This window comes from Euprymna scolopes, chromosome 30 (genome assembly GCF_053919585.1).
Source record: "Euprymna scolopes isolate OS-2025 chromosome 30, ASM5391958v1, whole genome shotgun sequence".
Lineage (NCBI taxonomy): Eukaryota > Metazoa > Mollusca > Cephalopoda > Sepiida > Sepiolidae > Euprymna > Euprymna scolopes.
Window position 1 is genome coordinate 13193340 of NC_136511.1, and position 27658 is coordinate 13220997.

The window sequence follows — 27658 nt, forward strand, 5'->3', positions numbered from 1 at the left end:
ATTTCCCTTTTACCAAGTGTTCGACTTCGAACCTTTGACAAATTCACTTCACTACAAAAAAAAGATATTTTCACTTTTCTTTTCTTAAAATATCAAAAATCTGCTTGTAAGTCACTTTGGACTGCCTTAATCCTGCAATTCGTTTATTTTATATCCTCGCCAAGATGCGGTCATGCCATATTTAGGATTAATTTTTTCACTTATTATTATATGCTATAATAATAATGATCTGCAAAATATAAATTTTCAGTTAAAATTTACAGAAATTCATGGAAAAATATTGAAAAATCAATTTCTTCCTTCTTTCACTCTTAGTTCATTTTTTTTTTTTTGCTCATGAGTATATATATATATATATATATATATATATATATATATATATATATATATATATATATATAGTACGATGTAATTTTAAAACACGACCTTATCATTCGACGTAATTTTAAAACGATTTTTATATAACCAGCCTGAAGATGGCGGAAACGCCGAAAGCGCTCGCAGATTACGGAACACTTTTACACCATTTTACATATAACACAAGAAGGATTATTCGAAAACTGGAAAAAATAAAACGGAAAATTGTCAAACAAGAAAATGCTGTGCTGTTTAACAATATATGCTTAAAGGAGAATATGCTGCCTAAATATACTCAATATATATATATATATATATATATATATATATATATATATATATATATATATATATATATATATATATATATATATATATATATATTACTATAATAATTGTAAATACCTAGTGTTTCATTCTTTTCGGGAATAATCGTTGCAGAGAATCATGATAACAGGAGGTCGGGAGATTGGAAACCGGCCACGAAGCTATCTCTGACTTTTTTACCAATTATCAAACCTCACGACGAACGTTAACCACGAGACAGACAGTTGAAATGTAAACATTTACTATTAAATGTCAAGACGTCCGTCCATAGTGATCTAATGATCATAACGTCATGATCTGCACACGTTAGTTTAAGTGATCGACTTTCATTGCAACTTTAAAGTGCTCAACAATAAGAACGGAGTTCTTAAAAGGGTTGACGTAATTATTACTATATAACTTTTAAAATACCTACAGATACTAGTGTTTATATTTTTAAATAGCGACAGACAAAAGTATTTAATTTTTCGGGAATCATCAGTGCAGGGTGTCACGATTACAGGCGGTCGGGAAATTCGAACCCAGCACCGAAGCCATCCGTTGGCCAGGAACAAACCCCACGGCCGACGTGAAACGCGATATATATATATATATATATATATATTTTATTATATATATATTATATTATATATATTATATATTATATTATATATTATATATATATATTTTATTATATCATATTATATATATTATATCATATTATATTATATATATATTATATTATATATATAATATTATATTATATATATTATATTATATATATTATATTATATATTATATTATATATATATATATATATATATATATATATATATATAATATTATATTATATCATATTATATATACGTGTTTTGGGTAGAAATTTTAAATACTTTCCAAGTAACAATAATATGTAATACGTATATAATACATTATATATTCGGCATAATCACGTTACCACACAATTTCCCGTCAGATCACCGAATTTAAGCAACGCTGAGCATAGTCATTACTAAAATAGGTAAGCGTTTGGGAATTACAGATTTTGTATGTTTATCTCAGAAGTGTTTCTAGTAGTCTTGCACTTCTCCTTTCTACTGGACACAAACAGTGCCGGTTCAGGAGAAGTATGGTTGGGAATTGCGTAAGCCTTGCCTCAGAATTGCACGCGCAACTACCCTTACAGGGGTGTCCATTTTCTCTTGAGACTGAACAGAGATGTCGAATGTATATTACATCATTATTATCATATGATATTATGAGCTCTAGTCATTTAACGCTATTGAGCTAGTTTACCAGCTCTTGTATGAACGCTGAAGGAACGTATTTACACAAGGATATATATATATATATATATATATATATATATATATTTAGTAGAAATGGTAATTAATAAAAACTGAAGAAAATGCTCAATACTGTTGTAGAGCGAATATGCATTTTATTTTTTATTACCGTATCTTTCTGTTAAGTTACATTATTGTTTCAGCAACCTGGCGTTTTTTTGTCCGTCTGTAGCTTCCTCAGACTTTTACAGAAATGTTCGTTATTTTCATTTCTGTAAAAGTCTGAGGAAGCTACAGACGGACAAAAAAAAACGACCGGGTAGCTGAAACAATAATGTAACTTAACAGAAAGATACGGTAATAAAAAATAAAACGCATATATATATATATATATATATATATATATATATATATATATATATATATATATATAGAGAGAGAGAGAGAGAGAGAGAGAGAGAGGGAGAGAAAGAGAGAGAGATATGGAGAAAAGTAGAAAGAGAGAGAAATGAAGAGAGAGAGTGAGTGAGGGAGAGAGATGGAGGGAGAAATGGAGAAAGAGAGAAAGAAATAGACAGAGATAGAGAGAGAGAGAGAGTGAATGAGGGAAAAAGATTGAGAGAGAGGTGGAGGGAGAGAGAAAGTGAGAAATAGATTAGGTTTACAGAGTAACGATGGGCGTGGGCGAATGAAAGAATAATTCAAAACAGAAAAAACAGGCAAATCTCAAAATGTTCGCCAGTCCGTCAACTGTTTGAAGCTGCCGAGAGAATTAATTGGCCGTGTCAAGTAAGCTGTATGGTTAAAGTTACGCGTCAGAATCAAGGTTACACCCGTGAAGGAGCATTTGCGATACCCGAGACATTCTTTCGCGGTAGAAAACACTCACTGGCATCATTTACGATTTCGAGTAGGCATATGCGGCGACCTCATTTCGTATCACCAACATCATCTGGATACATGAGTAAATCTTAACTATATATATATATATATATATGTATATATATATTTGTAGCAGACGAATGTTTATTTAAATAATCGTTCTAACAAGTTAATTTCGGCCACCGATTCCGTAGTCAAGGGGATAGGACTGCCGACTGTCATCACGACGGTTCTAGGTTCGATCCTCGGCTTGGGAGAGGTGTTAGTCTAGCGGCACTGATGAGTTGTGATACAACGAAACAGGTCTGTATGTCGATGACTAAAATATATTTTATATATATATATATATATATATATATATATATATATATAATAGTAAATTCATAGTTCTGTCTGTTTATTTGTTTGTTTACAATTTAGTTAAGATATACAAAAGATACACTGTGCCACAAATAAATTTTTATACTAAAAATATCTTCTCTATATTAATTCCACTCTGAAATTTTTTTTTTTACATGGGGGGGGGGTCACCACTTATCAAGGCCCGAAGGCCACTCAGGGATAAGGGTTATTACGTGTACAGTAATCAATGAGATAGTATTGTAGTAATCATTAGTATTGGGCGTTTTGATAGCGTGTCTTACTAAAGAGGGCGGTTTGTCAGGAGTTTGTTTATGCTGGACTTGAAGACGTCCATGTTGTAGTCAGGTGGGAAACAGGCAAGCGGCAGGGAGTTCCACTGGCATGCAGTTCTAAGAAAGAAGCTTTGCTCATGGAATCTACGTTTGGATTTAGGCACAGATAAAGAGTGGGGAAAATTATTGGCAGTAGTTTCAGCCAGACGGGTGTTTCTCGTGAAAGATTGGCGAGGGGGAAGAAGAGAGGTGGCAGGGAAGAGAAAAGGGCATCTCCCACTAAACCACGAAGTCTATTTTGTACTCTGTCAACGAAGTATAGGCTGTTTTTAGCGGCTCCTGGCTAGATGTGGCAGCAGTACTCCACCCTTGGACCCTTGGACGTACTTGCCTTTTATACAGATAGAGAATTGCATTAGTAGTGAGATATCTTCTGGAGCGGTAGAAGGATCCCACCATTTTCCCAGCGTCCCTGGCAACACATTTAATGTTCGTGTTCCATTTCAGATCAGGAGTAAAGGTCAAACCCAGAAGCTTGTCAAAACATGGAGCCTTTCCCAGACGAGAGCCATCCATTTCAATTGATGCCAGATGGGGATCAGAGCGTTGATGATGTAAAGATAGAAGCTTGGTTTTGGATGCATTAAAAGTGACCAGCCACCACTTCCCCCATTGTACCATGCGCTCAAGATCAGAGGATATAGAATTATAGAGAACTTTGTCATTTACGGCCTTTGATGTGTTGCCATAGATGGTCGTGTCATCCGCATAGATGTCAACGAATGATTTAAGTATGTGTTTTGGGAGATCATTGATGTAGATCAGGAAGAGATTTGAGCCCAGGATGGACCCCTGGGGGACTCCATCATTAATACTGTGGGCCTCTGATGTCTGCGCATCAACCACTACTCTTATGAACCTATCAGAGAGAAATGATTTAATGATTGAGAAAACATTTCCAGTAATACCGTCGTTGGAAATCTTGTGAAGTAGGCCCTTATGCCATACTTTATCGAAGGCCTTCAATATGTCAAGAGCAATTGCTCTGGAAAGGAAACCTTTATCAAGAGATTCACTAATCCTATGTTATATAACCGTTAGCACATCTGCGGTAGATCTTACAGAGCGGAAACCATATTGTGTGTCACTAAGAAGGTTGTTTCTGTTGAGGTGGTTGACTACTTCTTTATTTAATATGGATTCCAACAACTTACTCATGACACACAGGAGACTTATTGGTATGTACTGAGAGGGAGATGACTTATCACCTGAATTCTTAAATACAGGGCATACTGATGAGGTTTTCCAGGGTGTTGGAAAGCACTTCTCCTTAAGGCAACGCTTAAACAGTTTTGTAAGTATGGGGGCAAGTTCTGGTTGGAGCTTTTTCAGCACTATAACTGGAATGCCATCAGGGCCAGTTGCTTTACTGGAATCAAGGTTCTTGATTAGCTTGGCGACCTCACACATATATTTGTATGTTGCATAGCGTGTTGTCTGTTAGAGGAGGAAATACAGGGTGTGTCATTGTCACATGGGGTAGAATTAGCTGCAAAGTTCTTGGCAAATAGTCTGCCCTTGTCTTATGCTGACGAGGTGACCTTAGGTCCATTGATGATAGTTGGCATAGAACGCGCGCTTCTGTTCAAGATTCTGTTTGCTATTTGCCAGAACTGGTGGGAACCAAGCCACTGCTCAGCTACTTTGGATTTAACAGACTGAGCATATAGATCTCTTGCATGTTTTATTACTCTTTTACAGTGATTGCTAGCATTCCTGAAAGCAGCTTTAGTCTTAGTATATCTATTACGTTGGTAGCTATGGAAAAAGTGATTTCTGTGCGCGATATCAGCAGCACATTCAGGGGAGAACCATGGCTGGCTGTTATGTTTTTGCTGGAGTTTTGGATGGAATGAATCGGTCTATGCCTACAATTAACCATTCGGTCAGGTCTGATACTATAGAGGACACATCCTTTTTAAACATGGAATGCAGATGTAGGTCAGATATAAATGTACGGAAGCTATCCCAGTCAGCCATAGAGTATCGATATACAGTACGGTGGAGAGGTACGTCTGAAGACATATTACATTTCATTTTTATCTTAACTGCTACAACAAAGTGGTCAGAGGATCCCAGAAGAGATAGAACGGAACATGAACACAGCTCAGGGGAAGTTGTGAGGAAAATGTCTAGAAGGCTTGCATATTGACCGGGTGTATCGGGCACACGGGTGGGTTCGTAAACAATCTGAGTGAGGTCATAGACAATGGCAAAATCATGACAAAGCCTCCCCTCGTCGTCGGTTTTATTTGAGTGGCTCAGCCATTCCACTGTATGGACATTGAAGTCACCGCAAATGTGAATGTTAGCCGAAGGATTAGCAGACAGGATGTGGTCAATTTTCTCAGATATGCTCTTAAAGATAGTAACCCCACTGTTGTGGGGGCGATAGAGGGCAAATATAAATGCAGTGGTGTAAGCTAGTGCAACCCAGAAGCATATATTAGGTAAATTAGGGTCTGCTCTGGAGATATCCCTACCACATGGAAAGCCATCTTTGATGTAGGCACATATTCCATGCCCACGAAGATCTTGGGGGCCAGATTTAGATGTTAAGTTGGAGTATCCTTTAATTATGAATTCGTCTAGAGAAGTGGTTGGCCCTATGCCAGTTTCACTTAGAAAGAATATGTCCGGTTTCGTCTCCTGTAATTGTGTTTCAACCTCTGGAAGGTTGGAACGTAGACGCCTGATGTTGGAGAAGGAGACCTGGTAGTAGGGGTCTACGTTGGTGGATGGGGTTCTAGGTTTATTCGTGTTTCTTTTTTGGAGATTTGTCGTGATTGAGGTTTTGGGGTTTGTGGAGCAGGTCGGTAGACTTGGTTTGAACAGGACAGCGAGGAAAAATAAAAGAGAAAAAGACAAAAATTATTTTTGTGGCACATGATAAGGTAAAGCCGTAACAATTACCCCCTATTATGGCATCGAGAGGCCCTACCAGAAACTACTGTATGGTCCAGAATCCATTCACCAAATGGCAATACAGCAGCCCCGGTACTTTGCACCTTCTGATAGGACAGCCTCCTTAGTGGTTAATCCAAGGTTCGGGTCCCTGACTATCAGGCGGGTAACGTCAGCCCAGATGAAACGTTTACCTCCAGCACCCTTACTAGTGACATGACCACAAGGATAGACATAGAAACATAAATTTTCCGACATCTCAGGCTACTCTTTACCAAGTACTACCGACCTAGAAAGCAGCATTTTCTTCACCCTTTGTCAGAAAAATCACTCATTGGAAATGAGGACTGAAGGACAAAAAAGGAGAAGCGAAAGTTACTGGAGCTGCCGATAACACATCCACATGCATTATCTACTCTCCGTTGAAAAAATAAATAAATGAATAAATAAAATAAAAGGTTAGAAGGACTTATTAATATCTACATTCACGGCTTAGGATAGTACTTGAAGATAGTCTCCCCTCCCATGTTAATGCATGGATACTTTTTGTCTTTATCTAGGTCGAGCTGAGCTGTTAAACTGTTCCAGCTCCACCCCATAATAAATATGCTTTAATGGAACTTTTATCAAATTGAAAAAGTCTGGTTATTTTTAAATCGTTTAAAAAGCTGGTTAAGAAGTAATACCTTTAGGCTTATGTATTAACTTTAGCTTGAAGTAATGCATACTTAAGAAAAAAAATACAAAAAAGCCGCGTGTTTTTGAGTTCATATAATATGCAAATATAATTTGGGAAATGTTCAATTTCATGGGAGACTTTTTTTTCTTTTTAAATATAAGAAAACGTATTGGTTAATAATAGTATTTTTGACAAAAAAAGATTTAGGAGAAAGATAAGAAAACAAGACAAATATTCAGGATTAAAGTCAAACCTGTTATAAGGAAAAATAAAAAATAAAAAATAAAAAAAACTAGACATGTTAGTGTTTTTAGATTAGTAGGCTGCAAAAGTTACGAACAGAAAAGTTTCTTAGCTTTTGGTCCCATAGCGTTCGACTTAGCTTGGAAGCGATAGCTTAAAGAGGACGAATGCCAGCCAGTCAGTCAGTCTGCTTTTATGCCGATATTTAAAGATTACGTTGGGTGGTCGGGGGGGGTCTTGGTGAGTTTTGTATTTTTATTTATTTCTTTTAAATTAAACATTGAATTATCTATCTGATGCCAGAATGTTCGACCACCCCATAATAAATATGCTATAATGGAACTTTTATCAAATTGAAAAAGTCTGGTTATTTTTAACTCGTTTAAAAAGCTGGCTAAGAAGTTATTACATTATTATTATAGTAGGTTTGGAACAACAGATACAAGATACAAATTCAATACATCAAGGCTAATAGCCACTATCTTATATAGCTTTCAAACACCTTTGTAGACACATTCAATCGTGATCATAAAATACTACATTACACCCTAGGAGCAACACCATCACAGTCGTAACATCTTTCTTTCTAAATAGTTAGACCTACCAGCATAACCAGTCGAAACTGAGAGGAAGCTTACACGTTCCACTGATTCTACGCTTATACCGGCCGTAGCTGACTCATACATACACAAATATACAATTATCTTTCACATAACAGAATAATAAAAATAATAAAGTCTCCCTCGGGAAAGTCAGCTGCCTCTGATTGGTACCCGCTAATTCTCTCATTCCGGAATTAGATCATTCTAAACGAACACTACAGAATATTACAATAAAAGAAACACTTCTCCAAAGGAGACAATAGTTCTAAGCATAAATACAAATAACAAGAACAGAAAATGAAACTGGTAATCTGAACATTATCCTACAACTGGTAATCTGAACATTATCCTACAACTGGTAATCTGAACATTATTCTACAACTGGTAATCTGAACATTATCCTACAACTGGTAATCGGAACATTATCCTACAACTGGTAATCTAAATATTATCCTACAACTGTTAATCTGAACATTATCCTACAACTGGTAATCGGAACATTATCCTACAACTGGTAATCTAAATATTATCCTACAACTGTTAATCTGAACATTATCCTACAACTGGTAATCGGAACATTATCCTACAACTGGTAATCTAAATATTATCCTACAACTGTTAATCTGAACATTATCCTACAACTGGTAATCTAAACCTTATCCTACAACTGGTAATCTGAACATTATCCTACAACTGGTAATCTGAACATTATCCTACAACTGGTAATCTGAACATTATCCTATAACTGGTAATCTTAACATTATCCTACAACTGGTAATCTGAGCATTATCCTACAACTGGTAATCTGAACATTATCCTACAACTGCTAATCTGAACATTATCCTACAACTGCTAATCTGAACATTATCCTACAACTGGTAATCTGAACGTTATCTTACAACTGGTAATCTGAACATTATCCTACAACTGGTAATCTGGACATTATCCTACAACTGTTAATCTGAACATTATCCTACAACTGGTTATCTGAACATTATCCTACAACTGTTAATCTGAACATTATCCTACAACTGATAATCTGAACATTATCCTACAACTGGTAATCTGAACATTATACTACAATTGGTAATCTGGACATTATCCTACAACTGGTAATCTGAACATTATTCTACAACTGGTAATCTTAACATTATCATACAACTGGTAATCTGAACATTATCCTACAACTGCTAATCTGAACATTATCCTACAACTGGTAATCTGAACATTATCCTACAACTGGTAATCTTAACATTATCCTACAACTGGTAATCTGAGCATTATCCTACAACTGGTAATCTTAACATTATCTTACAACTGGTAATCTGAACATTATCCTACAACTGGTAATCTGAACATTATCCTACAACTGGTAATCTGAACATTATCCTACAACTGGTAATCTTAACATTTTCTTACAACTGGTAATCTGAACATTATCCTTAAACTGGTCATCTGAACATTATCCCACAACTGGTAATCTGAACATTATCCTACAACTGGTAATCTGAACATTATCCTACAACTGGTAATCTGAGCATTATCCTACAACTGGTAATCTGAACATTATCCTACAACTGGTAATCTGAACATTATCCTACAACTGGTAATCTGAACATTATCCTACAACTGGTAATCTGAACATTATCCTTAAACTGGTCATCTGAACATTATCCTACAACTAGTAATCTTAACATTATCTTACAACTGGTAATCTGAACATTATTCTACAACTGGTAATCTGAACATTATCCTACAACTGGTAATCTGAACATTATCCTTAAACTGGTCATCTGAACATTATCCTACAACTGGTAATCTGAACATTATCCTACAACTGGTAATCTGAATATTATCCTACAACTGGTAATCTGAACATTATCCTACAACTGGTAATCTAAACATTATCCTACAACTGGTAATCTGAACATTATCCTACAACTGGTAATCTGAACATTATCCTACAACTGGTAATCTGAACATAATCCTACAACTGGTAATCTGAACATTATCCTACAACTGGTAATCTGAACATTATCCTACAACTGGTAATCTTAACATTATCCTACAACTGGTAATCTGAACATTATCCTACAACTGGTAATCTGAACATTATCCTACAATTGGTAATCTGAACATTATCCTACAACTGGTAATTTTAACATTATCCTACAACTGGTAATCTGAACATTATCCTAAAACTGGTAATCTGAACATTATCCTACAACTGGTAATCTTAACATTATCCTACAACTGGTAATCTGAACATTATCCTACAACTGCTAATCTGAACATTATCCTACAACTGGTAATCTGAACATTATCCTACAACTGGTAATCTGAACGTTATCTTACAACTGGTAATCTGAACATTATCCTACAACTGGTAATCTGAACGTTATATTACAACTGTTAATCTGAACATTATCCTACAACTGGTAATCTGAACATTATCCTACAACTGGTAATCTGAACATTATCCTACAACTGATAATCTGAACATTATCCTAAAACTGGTAATCTGAACATAATCCTACAACTGGTAATCTTGACATTATCCTACAACTGTTAATCTGAAAATTATTCTACAACTGGTAATCTTAACATTATCATACAACTGGTAATCTGAACATTATCCTACAGCTGGTAATCTTAACATTATCTTACAACTGCTAATCTGAACATTATCCTACAACTGGTAATCTGAACATTATCCTACAACTGGTAATCTGAACATTATCCTACAACTGGTAATCTGAGCATTATGCTACACCTGTTAATCTTAACATTATCTTACAACTGGTAATCTGAACATTATACTACAACTGGTAATCTGAACATTATCCTACAACTGGTAATCTGAACATTATCCTACAACTGGTAATCTTAACATTATCTTACAACTGGTAATCTTAACATTATCCTACATCTGGTAATCTGAACATTATCCTACAACTGGTAATCTGAACATTATCCTTATACTGGTAATCTGAACATTATCCTACAACTGGTAATCTGAACATTATCCTACAACTGGTAATCTGAACATTATCCTACAACTGCTAATCTGAACATTATCCTACAACTGGTAATCTGAACATTATCCTACAACTGGTAATCTGAACATTATCCTACAACTGGTAATCTGAACATTATCCTACAACTGGTAATCTGAACATTATCCTACAACTGGTAATCTGAACATTATCCTACAACTGGTAATCTGAACATTATCTTACAACTGTTTATCTGAACATTATCCTACAACTGGTAATCTGAACATTATCCTACAACTGGTAATCTGAACGTTATCCTACAACTGGTAATCTTAACATTATCTTACAACTGGTAATCTTAACATTATCCTAAAACTGGTAATCTGAACATTATCTTACAACTGTTAATCTGAACATTATCCTACAACTGCTAATCTGAACATTATCCTACAACTGGTAATCTGAACATTATCCTACAACTGCTAATCTGAACATTATCCTTAAACTGGTAATCTGAACATTATCCTACAACTGGTAATCTGAACGTTATCTTACAACTGGTAATCTGAACATTATCCTACAACTGGTAATCTGGACATTATCCTACAACTGTTAATCTGAACATTATCCTACAACTGGTTATCTGAACATTATCCTACAACTGTTAATCTGAACATTATCCTACAACTGATAATCTGAACATTATCCTACAACTGGTAATCTGAACATTATACTACAATTGGTAATCTGGACATTATCCTACAACTGCTAATCTGAACATTATCCTACAACTGGTAATCTTAACATTATCATACAACTGGTAATCTGAACATTATCCTACAACTGGTAATCTAAACATTATCCTACAACTGCTAATCTGAACATTATCCTACAACTGGTAATCTGAACATTATCCTACAACTGGTAATCTGAACATTATCCTACAACTGGTAATCTGAGCATTATCCTACAACTGGTAATCTTCACATTATCTTACAACTGGTAATCTGAACATTATCCTGCAACTGTTAATCTTAACATTATCCTACAACTGTTAATCTGAACATTATCCTACAACTGTTAATCTTAACATTATCTTACAACTGGTAATCTGAACATTATCCTACAAGTGGTATCCTGAACATTATCCTACAACTGGTAATCTGAAAATTATCCTTAAACTGGTCATCTAAACATTATCCTACAACTGGTAATCTGAACATTATCCTACAACTGGTAATCTGAATATTATCCTACAACTGGTAATCTGAACATTATCCTACAACTGGTAATCTGAACATTATCCTACAACTGGTAATCTGAACATTATCCTACAACTGGTAATCTGAACATTATCCTACAACTGGTAATCTGAACATAATCCTACAACTGGTAATCTGAACATTATCCTACAACTGGTAATCTGAACATTATCTTACAACTGGTAATCTGAACATTATCCTACAACTGGTAATCTGAACATTATCTTACAACTGCTAATCTGAACATTATCCTACAACTGGTCATCTGAACATTATCCTACAACTGGTAATCTGAACATTATCCTACAACTGGTAATCTGAACATTATCCTACAACTGTTAATCTGAACATTATCCTACAACTGGTAATCTGAACATTATCCTACAACTGGTAACCTGAACATTATCCTACAACTGGTAATCTTAATATTATCCTACAACTGGTAATCTGAACTTTATCCTACAACTGGTAATCTGAACATTATCCTACAACTGGTAATCTGAACATTATCCTACAGCTGGTAATCTTAACATTATCATACAGCTGGTAATCTTAACATTATCCTACAACTGTTAATCTGAACATTATCCTACAACTGTTAATCTGAATATAATGCTACAACTGTTAATCTGAACATTATCCTACAACTGGTAATCTGAACATTATCCTACAACTGGTTATCTGAACATTATCCTACAACTGGTAATCTTAACATTATCCTACAACTGGTAATCTTAACAATATCCTACAACTGGTAATCTGAACATTATCCTACAACTGGTAATCTGAACATTATCCTACAACTGGTAATCTTAACATTATCCTACAACTGGTAATCTGAACATTATCCTACAACTGGTAATCTGAACATTATCCTACAACTGGTAATCTGAACATTATCCTACAACTGGTCATCTGAACATTATCCTACAACTGGTAATCTGAACATTATCCTACAACTGGTAATCTTAACATTATCCTACAACTGGTAATCTGAACATTATCCTACAACTGGTAATCTTAACATTATCCTACAATTGGTAATCTGAACATTATCGTACAACTGGTAATTTTAACATTATCCTACAACTGGTAATCTGAACATTATCCTACAACTGGTAATCTGAACATTATCCTACAACTGGTAATCTTTACATTATCCTACAACTGGTAATCTAAACATTATCCTACAACTGTTAATCTGAACATTATCCTACAACTGGTAATTTTAACATTATCCTACAACTGGTAATCTGAACGTTATCTTACAACTGGTAATCTGAACATTATCCTACAACTGGTAATCTGGACATTATCCTACAACTGTTAATCCGAACATTATCCTACAACTGGTTATCTGAACATTATCCTACAACTGTTAATCTGAACATTATCCTACAACTGATAATCTGAACATTATCCTACAACTGGTAATCTGAACATTATACTACAATTGGTAATCTGGACATTATCCTACAACTGCTAATCTGAACATTATTCTACAACTGGTAATCTAAACATTATCATACAACTGGTAATCTGAACATTATCCTACAACTGGTAATCTAAACATTATCCTACAACTGTTAATCTGAACATTATCCTACAACTGGTAATCTGAACATTATCCTACAACTGGTAATCTGAACATTATCCTACAACTGGTAATCTGAGCATTATCCTACAACTGGTAATCTTAACATTATCTTACAACTGGTAATCTGAACATTATCCAAAAACTGTTAATCTGAACATTATCCTACAACTGGTAATCTGAATATTATCCTACAACTGGTAATCTTAACATTATCTTACAACTGGTAATCTGAACATTATCCTACAAGTGGTAATCTGAACATTATCCTACAACTGCTAATCTGAAAATTATCCGTAAACTGGTCATCTGAACATTATCCTACAACTGGTAATCTGAACATTATCCTACAACTGGTAATCTGAATATTATCCTACAACTGGTAATCTGAACATTATCCTACAACTGGTAATCTGAACATTATCCTACAGCTAGTAATCTGAACATTATCCTACAACTGGTAATCTGAACATTATCCTACAACTGGTAATCTGAACATAATCCTACAACTGGTAATCTAAACATTATCCTACAACTGGTAATCTGAACATTATCCTACAACTGGTAATCTGAACATTATCCTACAACTGGTAATCTGAACATTATCTTACAACTGCTAATCTGAACATTATCCTACAACTGGTAATCTGAACATTATCCTACGACTGGTAATCTGAACATTATCCTACAACTGGTAATCTGAACATTATCCTACAACTGTTAATCTGAACATTATCCTACAACTGGTAATCTGAACATTATCCTACAACTGGTAATCTGAACATTATCCTACAACTTGTAATCTGAACATTATCCTACAACTGGTAATCTGAACATTATCCTACAACTGTTAATCTGAACATTATCCTACAACTGGTAATCTGAACATTATCCTACAGCTGGTAATCTTAACATTATCATACAGCTTGTAATCTTAACATTATCCTACAACTGTTAATCTGAACATTATCCTACAACTGTTAATCTGAATATTATCCTACAACTGTTTATCTGAACATTATCCTACAACTGGTAATCTGAACATTATCCTACAACTGGTAATCTGAACATTATCCTACAACTGGTAATCTTAACATTATCCTACAACTGGTAATCTTAACAATATCCTACAACTGGTAATCTGAACATTATCCTACAACTGGTAGTCTGAACACTATCCTACAACTGGTAATCTTAACATTATCCTACAACTGGTAATCTGAACATTATCCTACAACTGGTAATCTGAACATTATCCTACAACTGGTAATCTGAACATTATCCTACAACTGGTCATCTGAACATTATCCTACAACTGGTAATCTGAACATTATCCTACAACTGGTAATCTGTACATTATCCTACAACTGGTAATCTGAACATTATCCTACAACTGGTAATCTTAACATTATCCTACAATTGGTAATCTGAACATTATCGTACAACTGGTAATTTTAACATTATCCTACAACTGGTAATCTGAACATTATCCTACAACTGGTAATCTTTACATTATCCTACAACTGGTAATCTTTACATTATCCTACAACTGGTAATCTGAACATTATCCTACAACTGCTAATCTGAACATTATCCTACAACTGGTAATCTGAACATTATCCTACAACTGGTAATCTGAACGTTATCTTACAACTGGTAATCTGAACATTATCCTACAACTGGTAATCTGAACATTATCCTACAACTGCTAATCTGAACATTATCCTACAACTGATAATCTGAACATTATCCTACAACTGGTAATCTGAACATTATACTACAACTGGTAATCTTGACATTATCCTACAACTGTTAATCTGAACATTATTCTACAACTGGTAATCTTAACATTATCATACAACTGGTAATCTGAACATTATCCTACAGCTGGTAATCTTAACATTATCTTACAACTGCTAATCTGAACATTATCCTACAACTGGTAATCTGAACATTATCCTACAACTGGTAATCTGAACATTATCCTACAACTGGTAATCTGAATATTATCCTACAACTGGTAATCTGAACATTATCCTACAACTGGTAATCTGAACATTATCCTACAACTGGTAATCTAAACATTATCCTACAGCTGGTAATCTTTACATTATCATACAGCTGGTAATCTTAACATTATCCTACAACTGTTAATCTGAACATTATCCTACAACTGTTTATCTGAATATTATCCTACAACTGTTAATCTGAACATTATCCTACAACTGGTAATCTGAACATTATCCTACAACTGGTAATCTGAACATTATCCTACAACTGGTAATCTTAACATTATCCTACAACTGGTAATCTTAACAATATCCTACAACTGGTAATCTGAACATTATCCTACAACTGGTAATCTGAACATTATCCTACAACTGGTAATCTGAACATTATCCTACAACTGGTAATCTTAACATTATCCTACAATTGGTAATCTGAACATTATCCTACAACTGGTAATCTTAACATTATCCTACAACTGGTAATCTGAACATTATCCTACAACTGGTAATCTTAACATTATCCTACAATTGGTAATCTGAACATTATCCTACAATTGGTAATCTGAACATTATCCTACAACTGGTAATCTGAACATTATCCTACAACTGGTAATCTAAACATTATCCTACAACTGGTAATCTTAACATTATCCTACAATTGGTAATCTGAACATTATCCTACAATTGGTAATCTGAACATTATCCTACAACTGGTAATCTGAACATTATCCTACAACTGGTAATCTGAACATTATCCTACAACTGGTAATCTGAACATTATCCTACAATTGGTAATCTGAACATTATCCTACAACTGGTAATCTTAACATTATCCTACAACTGGTAATCTGAACATTATCCTACAACTGGTAATCTTAACATTATCCTACAATTGGTAATCTGAACATTATCCTACAACTGGTAATCTGAACATTATCCTACAACTGGTAATCTGAACATTATCCTACAACTGGTAATCTTAACATTATCCAACAACTGGTAATCTTAACAATATCCTACAACTGGTAATCTTAACATTATCCTACAACTGGTAATCTGAACATTATCCTACAACTGGTAATCTGAACATTATCCTACAACTGGTAATCTTAACATTATCCTACAACTGGTAATCTGAACATTATCCTACAACTGGTAATCTGAACATTATCCTACAACTGGTAATCTGAACATTATCCTACAACTGGTCATCTGAACATTATCCTACAACTGGTAATCTGAACATTATCCTACAACTGGTAATCTTAACATTATCCTACAACTGGTAATCTGAACATTATCCTACAACTGGTAATCTTAACATTATCCTACAATTGGTAATCTGAACATTATCGTACAACTGGTAATTTTAACATTATCCTACAACTGGTAATCTGAACATTATCCTACAACTGGTAATCTGAACATTATCCTACAACTGGTAATCTTTACATTATCCTACAACTGGTAATCTGAACATTATCCTACAACTGCTAATCTGAACATTATCCTACAACTGGTAATCTGAACATTATCCTACAACTGCTAATCTGAACATTATCCTACAACTGGTAATCTGAACATTATCCTACAACTGGTAATCTGAACGTTATCTTACAACTGGTAATCTGAACATTATCCTACAACTGGTAATCTGAACATTATCCTACAACTGGTAATCTTAACATTATCATACAACTGGTAATCTGAACATTATCCTACAGCTGGTAATCTTAACATTATCTTACAACTGCTAATCTGAACATTATCCTACAACTGGTAATCTGAACATTATCCTACAACTGGTAATCTGAACATTATCCTACAACTGGTAATCTGAATATTATCCTACAACTGGTAATCTGAACATTATCCTACAACTGGTAATCTGAACATTATCCTACAACTGGTAATCTGAACATTATCCTACAGCTGGTAATCTTAACATTATCATACAGCTGGTAATCTTAACATTATCCTACAACTGTTAATCTGAACATTATCCTACAACTGTTTATCTGAATATTATCCTACAACTGTTCATCTGAACATTATCCTACAACTGGTAATCTGAACATTATCCTACAACTGGTAATCTGAACATTATCCTACAACTGGTAATCTTAACATTATCCTACAACTGGTAATCTTAACAATATCCTACAACTGGTAATCTGAACATTATCCTACAACTGGTAATCTGAACATTATCCTACAACTGGTAATCTTAACATTATCCTACAACTGGTAATCTGAACATTATCCTACAACTGGTAATCTGAACGTTATCTTACAACTGGTAATCTGAACATTATCCTATAACTGGTCATCTGAACATTATCCTACAACTGGTAATCTGAACATTATCCTACAACTGGTAATCTTAACATTATCCTACAACTGGTAATCTGAACATTATCCTACAACTGGTAATCTTAACATTATCCTACAATTGGTAATCTGAACATTATCGTACAACTGGTAATTTTAACATTATCCTACAACTGGTAATCTGAACATTATCCTACAACTGGTAATCTGAACATTATCCTACAACTGTAATCTGAACATTATCCTACAACTGGTAATCTGAACATTATCCTACAACTGGTAATCTTAACATTATCCTACAACTGGTAATCTGAACATTATCCTACAACTGGTAATCTGAACATTATCCTACAACTGGTAATCTGAACATTATCCTACAACTGGTCATCTGAACATTATCCTACAACTGGTAATCTGAACATTATCCTACAACTGGTAATCTTAACATTATCCTACAACTGGTAATCTGAACATTATCCTACAACTCGTAATCTTAACATTATCCTACAATTGGTAATCTGAACATTATCGTACAACTGGTAATTTTAACATTATCCTACAACTGGTAATCTGAACATTATCCTACAACTGGTAATCTGAACATTATCCTACAACTGGTAATCTTTACATTATCCTACAACTGGTAATCTGAACATTATCCTACAACTGCTAATCTGAACATTATCCTACAACTGGTAATCTGAACATTATCCTACAACTGGTAATCTGAACGTTATCTTACAACTGGTAATCTGAACATTATCCTACAACTGGTAATCTGAACATTATCCTACAACTGTTAATCTGAACATTATCCTACAACTGGTAATCTGAACATTATCCTACAACTGCTAATCTGAACATTATCCTACAACTGATAATCTGAACATTATCCTACAACTTGTAATCTGAACATTATACTACAACTGGTAATCTTGACATTATCCTACAACTGTTAATCTGAACATTATTCTACAACTGGTAATCTTAACATTATCATACAACTGCTAATCTGAACATTATCCTACAGCTGGTAATCTTAACATTATCTTACAACTGCTAATCTGAACATTATCCTACAACTGGTAATCTGAACATTATCCTACAACTGGTAATCTGAACATTATCCTACAACTGGTAATCTGAGCATTATCCTACAACTGGTAATCTGAACATTATCTTACAACTGGTAATCTGAACATTATCCTACAACTGGTAATCTGAACATTATCGGCAACTTTTTTTTACAATTTAGCATATAAACATGCATAAGTAAAAAAAGTATTGTTTTACTTTTTGTGCCAAGTTTCGGTATTCACTTACTATATGGTTTATTGTTTTGTCTCTTTGTCCACAGAGTATGCATTATTTTTATTATTATTATTATTATTATTATTATTATTATTATTATTATTATTATTTACTCACTAGGATTTGTCAGGCCATCATAAAAGATTCTCTTTAAGAACAACTTGTGGTGTTCCATGGAGTCTGAGTAATAACAAGTGTCTTCCGACTTCCAGTACTCTCCACCTCATTTGATAACCATTGCAAATGAATTTACGCTATCGCAGCAGCCGCTTACCATTGATTTCTCGTTGGAATCGTCCACTGTTCTTCACTGGAATTTGGGTAGCAAAAAGTTTCACCAAAGCCCAAGTTTTACTCACCCCCATCCAGCAGATGTCTGTTTTGTGTTTTCTCTCCCGGTCTTTCCATCCGCCTTGACTTTCCTCGATTATTTCGTGTGGCGTCAGTTTACTACTACTACTACTACTACTACTACTACTACTGTAATTATTATTGTTTTTATTATCATTGTTTAGTTTTTTAATTTTATCGGCTTTATTTTATTTAATTTGTGCATTATCTATCTTTTTTCTTTTTACAAAATCTTATTGGAGAATGTCTCTCCTCGGCATCTCTGATATTAATTAAATTTGTTGAAGGCGCCAATTATGTTCCGTTCACTTTTCAGTCTTCCCGCTATTTCACCTTCTTACGGAAAAGAGGGCAGAGGTCCGGGATGAGAGTTTTTTTTTTGTAGTTTTTAATTGTTTATTTATGTTCATATTGATAAGACAATCAAAATTACTTTTTCTGGCGCGAAAAAAAAGTCTTGAAATTTTGATACAAATCTTGAAAAAAAAAAGTAAAAAAAAAAGAACTTACTAATCGATATTCTAAAATAGCAGAAAGTTTAATTAATGATTAAAAAGGGAAATATGCAAGCAACAAAGGGGGAAAAATACTCCAGCTTATGTTATATATAGGAGTTTCATTGAGAGAGTCTTATTATAAGCATAGTCTTAGAAAGAGTCTTATTAGAGTGTTTGTCTTGAGAGAGAGTCTTATTATATGGCTTGTTGTATCTTAGAGAGAGAGAGAGAGAGAGAGAGAGAGAGAGAGAGAGAGAGAGAGAGAGAGAGATGTTGTTGTAAGAGACTTTTATTAAGAGGGATATTGAAAGACTCAGAGAGATTGTTCGTTTATAACGATTCCTATATATTAAATGTTCATTCCTTAATTGTGTTTATGGAAGAAGAAGGGGATAGTGTTCACTGTTCTGACATTGTGTAGACATGAGATGTGTATGTCACGACATTTTATAACACAGACATATAATAACAATCAATTTACCTTTTTGTAGAATCATAAGACAAGACGACGTTTTATCAAAACACAGATGAGTTTATTCTTCACACGACCGGCTGTGATTTTCATCATCAAGAATTCAAAGCTTCACATTTTAGTTTCAAAGTGACGTCTCGCTTCCTAGACGTTCGAATTCCAAACTCCAGACTCTCTCTGAGTTTTTCACTGGCTGTCTCTCTGACCAACTAACTAACTCTCACTTCCTATATTGAGAAATCCATGCATCCCGGCCACGTGAGCAAAATTCACGTGTTTCAACATGCGCGACTTTGCACGTTTTTCCGACATTATGATTTCCCAATAACCTATTTTTTCTTTTATGTTTTTACAAAAGAATTCAACCTACATATCTAATTTATTCAACCCATATTTTATTATCCAGATTCTTTCTAACAATTGAATAGTTTATTATTTATTTCATCAGAATTAACAATTTACTGGATATTCCATTTAAACCTATTGTTCTTTAAAACTTATGTCCAGGGTTACATTTCTGTTTCTCTCATTTTATTTTCATTTTAACTAAATCTCTCTATTTTATACTTACATGAAAAGGGGACAGCCCTTATCATGTAACACTTAGATCGAAACCAAAACCTAATAACAGTGAGTATAGCACGATAACCATTAGTCCACCTTGCCACGTATTTAAAAAATGTTTTCAAACCTACTTATTCTTAACATATAGAAGTTGTTATGTAAATGATTAGCGCAGGCGCAGCCGTGAAACAGTTAACAGATAAAAACAGGATAAACACAACCAATTTTTTAAATGTTGACTCCTTTAGTCGTCAATTTTTACGAGGGAAAACTGATTAAAAAGTTTTTCGCATGCCTGATTCCATATATACTAAATTTCAAGTCAGTAGATAAAAAAATGTTGAGTATATAGGTTGAGAAGTGTCCTCTCACACACATGGTCACTTATATAGATATTTAGACTAGAATATGTACTCGGTGTTGCCCGGTATTAAACGTAATGTTAAGTTACATTAAAAAAATGAAAAAAAAATAAAACTGAGACATGTGTATGCGGGTGTTATTTTTTTTTCTAAACAGTTTACTTCTTGTAAGTAAAAAAAAAAAATAGTCGAACTGGGATCGAAACCAAAAGTTGAAGACCACGAGTAAAGCACTATAACAATTAAGCCAGCTTGACTCGATTTCCAGGAAATATTTTCAACAATATTTGTTCTTAACAAAATTTGAACTATTCGCGCATGGGTAATCGTGAAAGAGATTCCAGATAAAAATTTGATTACTCTCATGTACCAATTTTTAATTTTGATCCATTAGCAACGCTTTCCGGAGGAAACACAATTAAAAAGTTTTCTACATGTCTGACTACCCTATATACCAAATTCCACGTCTGTAAATCAAGAATTCGTTGAGTATATACGCTGAAAAGTGTCCTCACACATAAACACACCACACACATTCTCACTTTAGCTTTGATCCGGTCCTATGTACTGTTCATAAGTTAATGTGCATATGCATATATATATATATATATAAATATATATATATATATATATATATATATATATATATATATATATATAAAAGTTTGACTCATGTCCAGATAACCTACATTTTCAAGTGTTTAGATCCAAAATTGTCGGAGGAGTTTGGTAGAGTCTTAAAAGGTCAACTCTTTCAACTTTGACCTCTTGGCAGCCAACATTTCGCCCCAAATCTTATTAGAAAGCTTGCTGCATGTCTAAATATTATTTACGTAAAATTTCAAATGTTTAGACCCAAAATAAGCTGAATAGTATTCTAGAGACCGCAACGGTCAAATCTATTGAACTTTGACCCCTAGGCAGCCAAAATATCGACCAAAAACCAATTCAAAAGCTTGCCCTATGTTTGGATAAACTTTTTGTAAAATTTTAAAATTGGCTGAGAGGTCAACTTTTTAAAAATTGACCGCAATTTTGACCCATTAACATTTATTTATTTTGGGCTGAAATAAAATTAAGATGTTCATGTAACATATATCTAAAATTTCCAGTGTATAAACCCAAAATTGGAAGAGGAGCTTGGCAGATTTTTCAAAGGTCAAATCGTTGAACTTTTACCCCTTGACAGCCAAATATCTAGCCGGAAACTTTTATGTCAAATCTCGAGTCAGTAGATTAAAAATTTACAGAATTATTTGGTATGGAAATGTACACACACAGACACGCACGCAGTTCGAAAACCAAATAAAAAGGAATATTGGAATAAACACGCATACATGTAGAAATAAAATTATAAGAAACTGGAAAAAATAAATAAGGAAAAAAAAACGGGAAATTAAAACAAAAATAAAAATAAAAAAAAAGAAATTATGGTTTAAAACAGAAAATTATCTTAGCATAACACCGAAGATGGCTGATATATGACAGCGTGGCGTTGGAATTTGTTTTCCCCAAATACCATGTTTATCATGTAAAAAAAATCAATTTTTTGTTATTAACATCAAATGGAAAAATAATCTGAAGAGGTTAGTGGCGATAGGATATTTTTATGGGCACATTAATCGTAAAATTGCCTTCCCACTAATGAAACAGCTGTAATGAAAAAAATCCAGGAGAAAATAAACAAAAAGTATAAAAAGAAAAAGTAAGTCTTTGAATTTCAACAAAGTTTTGCACTATATATATATATATATATATATATATATATATATATATATATATATATATATATACAAAGTTCTGCACTATATATATATATGTACATACATTGATAGATAGATAAGATTGGTTTGTAATGAATATGTATCAGTTTATGCCATGTATGTTGTAGTTGTACGTTCATTTACATACATACACTTGCATGTGCAGCATTAGCTTTGATTGCATTTGCTTAAGATTGCTGACAAGTTATTCAAACGTTTTATTTAAGCTTGCATAGGGTGTTTTCTATTAAAGACGGCGAGTTTTAAATTAAAAGAAATGACAAAAAATATGTTTATTATACAAAATATGAGATTTATTCCAAAGATTAAATTTTGTCATTAATAATTTAAATACAGTTTCAGACATATTTCTCCCGCAGCTCGCGCGTATATAGTGTAATCTATCTATATAATAAGTCCAATTTTCATGACTTTATGAATAAAGTATACTGTACTAGCAGGCCGCTCGGCATTGCCGGATCGTAAAATACACCTAAATATGATATTTTGATTGATGCATATTTCGTATATATTATCATATTATATTTGTATTTATTTATATTTTTATCATATTATATATAGTAATGATTTTAAAAGTAAAAAAAAAAAAATGACTCGTGCGCCAGCACCTAGAATCGAAACCAAAACGTTTAGCTGACGGTTTATTTTTCTCCGACATTAATGCCTGAGTTATGAAGACATGTTTTCTGCAAGGCCCTAAAAATAAATACGTGAACCCATAGCTACTACATCGCACATTCATATTAGTTATGCCGCCGTTCGACCTTCTCCTGGCAAATCTTTATTATTTTTGATTTTCACACTTTTGTACCGATTTTCTCCAGCTAAAACCCAAATATAAAGTTTCGTATGGGTTCGAATATCCTATATATGAAATTTCATATCTGTATTTCAAAAACTGACAGAGGAGTTTGGTAGGAAAATTTTTTGAAACAAATATATATACGCATATATAAATATATATAGAAAGAGGTTTTTGTTTACTATAATCTTTTTACGCAAATATTACGCAAGTATAAATCATGTAGAATATCTGCATGAATATAATTATACGTAAAAGTTAACTAAAGATGATCATCCCATAAGAAAACCGAAAAAAACTAATAGGGAATTAATTAAAATGAATCTTTAGAAAATATGCAAATTAGCTATCTCTTTTGCTAGTGAATGCAATTCTACGACCTATATATATGGAAAGTTGTATTTTCTTTTTTAATAAACAGAAAAAAAAGGTTCTCCTTTTTTCTTTTTGGACTTCGGGCCAAGTTATCAAAGTGTAGTATCTGTTCCGGCAGATACTGCAATCAAAGACGATCTGTGGGGGCAACCCCACATATCAGACTATTGCTCTTGAGCAATCAGTTTTGGTCAATGTAGAGGAAACCCTTCATACCAATTGTCACTATCCAGTTCCCCCAAGAGTGAACTGTCTCCCCCTCCCCCTCACTCTTCACATTAAAAAAAAACAGGCTTGTGTCTAATTTGCTCAGTGGGAAAGCAAATAAATAAATAGGAAAAAGGTTCACATTTGTTCTGGCCTTCGGGCCAAGATCAAAGTGTTGTTTCTGTTCCTGCAAATACTGCAACCAAAGACCATTCCCCTTGTGGCAATCAGTTTCTGGTCGATGTAGAGGCAACCCTATATACCAAGAGGCTCTCACTACCAGCTCCGCCTCCCTTTCTCTCGGGGGAGCTAGCCCACTTCCCCGCCCCTTTTCCCCCTCTCCACATTAAGTATGTCTATATATGTATGTATTAACTGGGAATTCCACTAAAAGATCGATCAGTATAGACAATAAATCATCTAAGGATTTTGAAGAACGGCGTGAATATCATTATGTTTTAAGTCATGTTTTAAGAAAGCTGGATGGAAATATAACGTCAGTGAATTTACAATTGCAATTAAAGTGCACTATATGTGATAGAACCTTTTATCAAAAGCTGATTTTGTAAATCATTTTAATCCACAAAATAAATAACAGTGTGTGTATGTGTCCTCATCATCGATTTCCATCGATATGGGGGGAAAAGGAAAAATTATTTCTCGTGACAGGATGGTCCAGAGAAGAGTACAATATACAATAACGGTAAAATCCAAGAAACGTTGGTAAAAGTCCGGTATCCAGAAGTAAAAATACAAAGGAATCGTGTTACTATAAGATATATATATATATATATATATGTGTGTGTATATATATATATATATATATGTGTATTTACTATAATAATTAAATACCTACAGACACTAGTGTTTCATCCTTTCGGGAATCTTCAGTGCGAGATGTCACGATTAACACCAGTCGATAGATTCGAACCCGGCAACACAAGCCATCTCTGGCTTGATTAGCAAACCCGCATGAATTCGGCTAGCATTAACCGCGTGAAATAACGTTAAAATTAAATATTTTTTTTTATTTTTAAATGTTATTCACGTCACTCAGAGTGTCCTAATCATTATATGATGATCTATGCATAAGAGCTAAATTGACCGACTTGATTCAACTGAAAGTGCTCAGAGATAAGAAACGAGTTTCTTATAGGGGCTAACATGATTATTTACTATAACTAGTGTTGTTTGTTTACTAGTGTTTCATCCTTTCAGGAATCTTCAGTGCATATATATATATATATATATATATATATATATATATATATATATATATATGGCGATTAAGCTACACTGAATATTCGGCGTTTCGTCCACTCTAGGATTCGTCAGGCTTATGCGCGAATTCTGTGGTTGTTTATTGTTTTTATATGGTCCTCTTCTGTTGAGGATTTTAGTTAGGATTTTAGAAAGCTGATTGGCTAACTAAAATCCTCAACAGAAGAGGACCATATAAAAAATCACAATCATGTTATTTCTTCTGACGTATTTTTATGTGTGCGCGTGCTGTTGCAGCACAATAGTCAGAAGATGATAGTTCGTAAGAATGTAAAATGTTCAGGAAAGGAATATTTTGGCAATAAAGTTAATGTCTGTAACTTCTTGTATGGTCGCTAGGACTCTGTATATTTTTTTCTGTTACTTAGAGTCTGGTTAAACTGGAATGAAAGAGGTTTAACAAAAAGGAGAAAAGGGAAAACATTAATTCTTGCTAATCTGGTGCTTCCATGCGGAGAATTTAGATGCGTGACGCGCGCGAAACTATGTTGATTGTTTAACGTCGGACTCGGCGGGGTCACTGGAGTTGTTTACAGCTGACTTTGATTACTGTACACACAATAACACTTATCCCCGAGTGGCCATTGGGCCTTGATAAGTGGTGAACTCCATGTAAAAAAAAAAAGAGATTGTCATCAATCATGAACAACAGAAACATGAAAATAGATACCAAATTCAGAATACTTTGAACGTATGTATGGTCTGTTCTATTATACGGTTGTGAATCACCGACACCATGAGGAAAAAACTAGAGGCAACTGCGACTGACTGGTTTTGGCGCGGGTGCTTTTTTTTATAGGTTTCAAATCAGCTCCAACGAAAGCTGTTAGAAAAAAATATTTTTGAAATTCGCTTTCTTAGTAATCCGATTGGATAAAAAAAAACAACAAAAAACATAAAAAAACGTCTTTGTCACGTGAGGTGCTTCCAGCTATGTCGGTGGAACAAGACAAGCTTTTATTTTTTGCACGGAAATTTCGTGGGTGTAGACAACAGCTGTACACGCAACTGAAACGTTCTTTTTACAGCCACTATTAATATTTGTGGCGAGTCGCTTGGCCGGAAAAGGTCATATTCACAGTCGTCTGGGACTAGGACAGTCTAGTTATTATTTTCTGGCAAAAGTGTACTACACTTACAGGGGTCTATTAAGCTTCATTTTTGAGAAAATTAAAACAAGCTACCAAAATCAAGAGGCAACGCAAGATCTTTAAAGTTTTCCTACTCCAAGACATCACCCCGGCCAACCAAGCGCATGTCGCTAGATCAAAAGCACGAACGCATGGTTATGAAATTCCCCCAATACCCCTAATCTATTAATCTTGCACTCTTTAACATTTTCTTGATCCCATCAATGAAGTGGTTTTCGAAAGGACAGCGTATTCCAGATGAAAGCATTTTTCGGACGATGCAGGCTTGCTTGGCGGAGCAGCCGCGGTTGTTCTACAAATACGGTCACGAAATCTGCACTAATCTATGGAAGAAATGCGTAACAGTGAAAGATTC